Source organism: Myotis davidii, unplaced genomic scaffold (assembly GCF_000327345.1).
Source record: "Myotis davidii unplaced genomic scaffold, ASM32734v1 scaffold1, whole genome shotgun sequence".
Classification (NCBI taxonomy): Eukaryota; Metazoa; Chordata; class Mammalia; order Chiroptera; family Vespertilionidae; genus Myotis; species Myotis davidii.
Genome location: NW_006294681.1, coordinates 7,943,748 through 7,949,545, shown reverse-complemented (window position 1 = coordinate 7,949,545; position 5,798 = coordinate 7,943,748). Strand labels below are relative to the sequence as shown.

General features: G+C 39.6%; 1 pseudogene; it reads left to right on the top strand.

The window, feature by feature from the left end:
- The first annotated feature begins 3,832 nt into the window (after positions 1-3,832).
- Positions 3,833-4,584, top strand: LOC102774492 (annotated as a pseudogene).
- The last annotated feature ends 1,214 nt before the right edge of the window (positions 4,585-5,798 follow it).

Here is a 5,798-nt window from a genome sequence, read left to right as displayed (position 1 = left end):
TGATGGATTCTGCTCAATTCATTGTATTTTAGGGACAATTGCATCCAAAATTCTATTCCTTACATAATTGAGAATCTTGAAAGGAGTTGTTCATTTTTGTGCTATTTATGGAAAAGTGGCCAGATGGGAAAATAATCCCCTTTCAATATTTGGTTTGAGAGCTTTCAGTACGAAAATGAAGCATCATTTGTGAAGCAAAGCTTTTGTTCACTATTTGGAATAATCTGAAATATATTTCCCATTAAAAAGCTCCCTAAAAAGAGCCACCCCTGGAAAATTAGAGAGCTAACTTTATATGGGTGCCCTCACAATTCCCTTCTAAGCCTTTTCTTTTTTTCTCAAAAATACATTTTATCCTGGTTTAAGTTAATTTATGAGCAGGTTTGTGTCTAAACAGGAAATGGGATCAAGAGGGCAGAAAATTTGAACCCATGCACAAATAGTTCAAGAATCATATCAAGTACTACTTTGTAGTAGTTATTCGATTAGTTTTAACATCTCTGAGTTTGATTTTTCTTAGTTGTAAAAAATGGGGAAAATAAAATTTTCCTTTCACAGATGTTGCATGGATTTTAAGCAAAGGGGCTTTGCTCTTTCACAAATAGAAGCTCCATAAATAGAATTGTACATTTTTGAAGTCTACAAAGCCTTTAACACTCAAAGAACGCCATCTATTATGATGAATTGGCACTCAATAAGGAGTGTATTTGTGGAATTTGAATTTGCAATCAGAGCTAATTCTTGTTCTCCTTTTGTTTTATAATAATTTTGTTAAGTCAGTAACATGACATTTACCATGCCGTATCGACTACTTGTTAACACGTGTGGTTCCCTACTAGGTTATAGATTGGCTGTAAATTGGGATTATACCTTTTTAATTTTGTTAGGTTATATAGGACCAACCTATATTATTGGTTGCTTAATGTTTACAGGCTGTGTACAAGAATTTGCTTAGGGTTTCACAATATTTTGATCCCTTATATAGAAGCCAGTCTTTTGCCCAGACCTACAGTTACCTTGGCTTCTGAAGACTTGTAATGAACACATTCTTCTAAAGCATTCTGAAGTTTTCTCCTTTCTTTAGGGTGTGTTTTTCTAATAAAAATGACCAGCACCTGCCCTACACTGGACAGGATACCTCATCACACCTAGGTGAGATGCAGCTGACACAACAGCGCTTCTATCAACCCATCTGCCACCTATGACATTTTCATTAGTAACAAAAATGATTTTTTTTTCCTCAAAGGAATTCATTAGACTAAGAAAAAGAATGACAGGAAAGCAAATGCTTTTTTCCACTATTTCTCAAAACTTTTAGTTCAGGTTTCAGGTTTTCCTTCATTTTTTGGCAACTAGAGAAAGAAAATAACAAGCTCAACATCCCAACACAGTAAAATTGGTTGAGTCCATGCTTCGCTTTTTCCAGTTGAGATAATTACTGTGGGGAGTGATAAATACCACCCAAGATCAAATTTTGCTATCTGTGATTTTCACTGCTTTCTACATTTCATATCTGCATATTAATTCTGACTTGGAAAAAACCCTCACTGGTGGACTAATGAGTTTATTTTATCCACCTTGCTTCCTTAGCTTTCTAAATTTCTAAGTTTTTTTAAAAAAAAATCTTTTAATTGGACATTCTGAAATTGCAATAGGGGAATCATATTTTGTCTGAATAAATGTTCTAACCACTAGGTGGTCCTGCAGTGTGTTTAGTCTGGAAGGTCTAAATATATTTTTTTAATGTCTTTTCCTCACCTGAAAGCCAGTGAGTATATCATGTCATAGGTAATTTCTTTGTGCTTAGTCACATTATACAAACTGGATATTACTAAGAAGCATTATAAATACTTGAACAAAATATTTGTTTTGAAGTATAGTTCAGTCCCTGCCTTTTAAGACCTTGAGGAAGACATTGGGATGCTGGGTATTCGAGTTTGGTGGCTGTGAGGTAATACTTAATCCATAGTACCATGGCTCTCAAAAGGCCCCTTACATTTATGGTTTTTTAATGTCTGATAATCGGCTCCCTTCTGAGGAACTTCCTCAGAGGTCAGAGGGTAATGGTATCAAACCTCAGCCTGTCTGGTTTATTGTAGGGTGTTTGGTTAAGATCAAGATCTCTGATAAGAGTGGAGTTGCTCTGGCTGGGAAAGGAAATGATTTCTGATAGAGCACAGCAATTCCAAAAGGGAGGCCCACCGAATGCATGATAAGCTGTAGTCTGTTTTGCTCTGAAACTGTTAGTCAAAATATTGTCATTTAATACTGAAAAAACCAAACCTTGAATTATGGGTAAAATAAGCCTCATCTTCAGATCTGCACTATTAAAATGAGCAGCAAATCAGATGACTAAAAAGTAACTGTGAACCAAAACAAATGAGTTTCCAGTTCCCTGAGTGTAAACCCATACTCCCTGGATTTGGAGGTCAAAGCTCGCCACTCAAGGTGACACCTCATATTTTATTTAAGCGCTTTTCTTCTGAGAAGGCGAAAGCACCTGGCAGACATTAACTTTTCTGAGCAGTGAAAGAAAATGGAGATATTACCAAGTAAAGAACAACATTCAAAGACCTGAGTCCCTTTGACCCATCCGGATCACTTTGTAAGTTAAATAAATGTCTACCCACTATGCCATACACCTGAAACCAATGCAATATTAAATGTCAACTCTGATTGAGAAATAAGAAGAAATTTTAAAGTACATGGTTACCTTCTAAAAATCAATAATAAAAGCAAAAGAAGAAAGAAAGAGGGAGGAAGGAAGGGAGGGAGGGAGGAAGGAAGGAAGGCAGGAAGGAAGGAAGGAAGGAAGGAAGGAAGGAAGGAAGGAAAAGAGAAGAAAGATGCTTATGTTTATGGTAAACTGTCCTTTGAAGTTCCAGCCTTAGAGGAAGTCCCAGGTCAGGCAGTAGCTAGCCTGGGAGTGGTGGCTGCTCTGATCTGTCTCTGTATAATCATACGGTCCTGTGTAGCCATACCCCTTAGGGATTGGATTCACAGTTTCCCTGGATGCTTTTCTCAGCTTTCAGGTGCTCTTCTGGCACACACAGGAGGAAAACCAGAGAACACCTGTTGTTCCCTCTAGTAGGTCAACCCTTACCCAGCTCTAATGGCACCCAAGGGAAGGCACCCTCCTCGCTTTCCTACAACATTTTTTTGTATCTAGTCATCTTTTCCGGAACAGTGTGAGTTAATTTCCTCCATGAAACCCTACCTGGCCTCCCTAAGCTCCTTCTGACCACTGCTCTAACCACTGCTTATTTGACATTGCTTCTTCCCACGTTGCTTATTTTTTCATGTGTCTCTGCACCTGTCTTATTTCTACAGTGACTTTGTGAAGCCCATAGAGACAGGAACTATGTCTCTTGCATCACTGTTCACACCTATTGTACTTCTGGAATACTTTACATTTTTCTCTGCTTCAAAAGCTATAATTACAAGAAAAAAAGACTTCTCCCTCATTTTTATCCTCTTATTCACCTCCTCCCCACCCACTATGACAATGGTGGCTTGGATGGGACTAATACTAGAGTAACTTTACACTGGTTTATTCACATACCACAGACTTTAATTCTCATAGTTACACTATGAGATAAGTGTGTTATTATCCACAAGTTTCAAATGAGAAAATGGAGGCTCAAAAAGACTATACAACTTGGCTACGCTCATATTAGGCAACAAATGGCATGCAGAATGTAGGGCTCTATACTGAGGACACTTTCCAGATTCTTTGATGTCACTTTGTCCTCCCTAAGGCAAGTTTGCATTATACATTATACATGCTGAGATAAGGCCCAGTATGAAGTAGATGTCATTTACGTTGGCTACCATGGCTTTACTTTCCAGGATTTTCTCCCTTAAAGGCAAGGTGGTGATGAACATTTCCAAGAAGAGGTAGATTGTTGCTGATGGCATCTTCAAAGCTGAACTGAGCAATAGGAAACAGCTGAAGATGGCTACTCTGAAGTTAAAAGTCTGAGTTACGCCGGCCAGGACAGAAATTTTTATTTTGGCCACCAGGATGCAGAATGTTCTTGGTGAGAAGGGCCCACAAATATAGGAATTAACTGCTGTGGTTCGGAAGACATTTGGCTCCCCCAAGGGCAGTGTAGGGCTTTATACTGAAAATGTCTACACTGCCAAAAGGTCTGTGTGCCATTGTCCAGGCAGAGTCTCTGGTTATAAACTCCTAGGAGGCCTTGCTGTGTAGAGAGCCTGCTATGGCGTGTTGAGGTTCATCATGGAGATCATGGAGAGTGGGGTCAAAGGCTATAAGGTGTCTGAGAAACTCCGAGGACATAGGGCTAAATCCATGGAGTTTGTCGATGGTCTGATGATCCCCAGTAGGGACCCTGTTAATGACTACGTTGACACTGTCGGGTGCCATGTGCTGCTCCCGCAGGGTGTGCTAGGCCTCAAAGTGAAGATCATACTTCCTTGGGACCTGAGTGGTAAGACTGGCCCTAAGAAGCCCCTACCACATCTGAGCTTTGTGGAATCCAAAGATGCGATACTGCCAACTACTCCATGGCAGAACAGAAGGGTGGGAAGCCAGAGCCACCTGCCATGCCCAGCCAGTAACCACAGCATAACAGGATCTCCTTAGCAGCTGGATCTAGAAGCTATATGTTGCTCTATGCTTTAATAAAATTCTTTTAAGAGAAAAAGAGAGACTTTTCCTTCTTAGTGATTCATCTTTTCTGGAAACACACAGGATTTCTCATTGTCCTCAAACTCTCACCTTCCTCTCCTTCTCCTATCCTATTTCCTTAGAATCCATACCCTCATCAACGCCAAAGTGTAAATGACTGCTAAAGCTCAGTATATTTCTTCTTCTGTCACTTGCAATTCTCAGGTGGAGAAAGTTAAGCAAGAGATGATCTGTGACTTGTAGAAGTTCAAATGTGTACCAGAGAATATGGGGGTGTCCGAAAGCACTCCCTGCCTATTATATTTCCCCTCACAATGAGCCACAAGATAAAAATAAATGTTTGGGAGGAGGATATTGCCAGTCCCCTAGGCAAATTTCCAAAACCATATCCTAATTTTCCAGGTATCCGGATCATTCCCCCACAGCAGTAGTCTGTGTGAAATATTGTTCAGTAATAAAATCTACAGGTTGAGGATAACCAGGTTAGTGTCCCTAAGTGGGTATGATCTAAAGTCCAGGTGCTCCCCTCAGAACAACTCTATAGTAACAGGGAAACAAACAGGTGCAGGACAGGTGCAGTGGGGTGGAGACAGCCTCAACCAGGGACTTGTATGTTAGGTGTCAAAATATACAAATAAATGTCATGCCATGTCAATCTTTCCTATGTTTCCTATTAAATTATTTTACCTGGAACTAAAAGTAAAGTAAATCCATCAATACTTTGATTGAGAACTGTACCCAACTCCAGAAAAATCCTTTTTTTGTGTTTTTCCCCCCCTTGGTTACTCAATTATTTTTTCTTCTTTGTTTCCCCTAAAATTCTGCTTGTATAATTTGATTGCCTCCACAGCATCTACCTCACTTCTTGTATACTCTGTATACGCCATGAAGTCAGGACGTGGTTAATCTACCCCTACCTCAGGGGTGGGTCATGATTGACATGATCTTAATATTGTCCTCTCCACCCCATCACAGTGATTGGATCATAGATGAGCTTGTAACCCAAGCTTATTTAGGATATTGTCTGGTTTAAGATCTAAGTTGGTCCAATCATAGCGAAACCCCTGACTTTTTATTGGTTGATGATAGAGAATTTGCATCTTTTTCTGGACAATGTGCAGATGTGATGCCTAAGATGGATGTT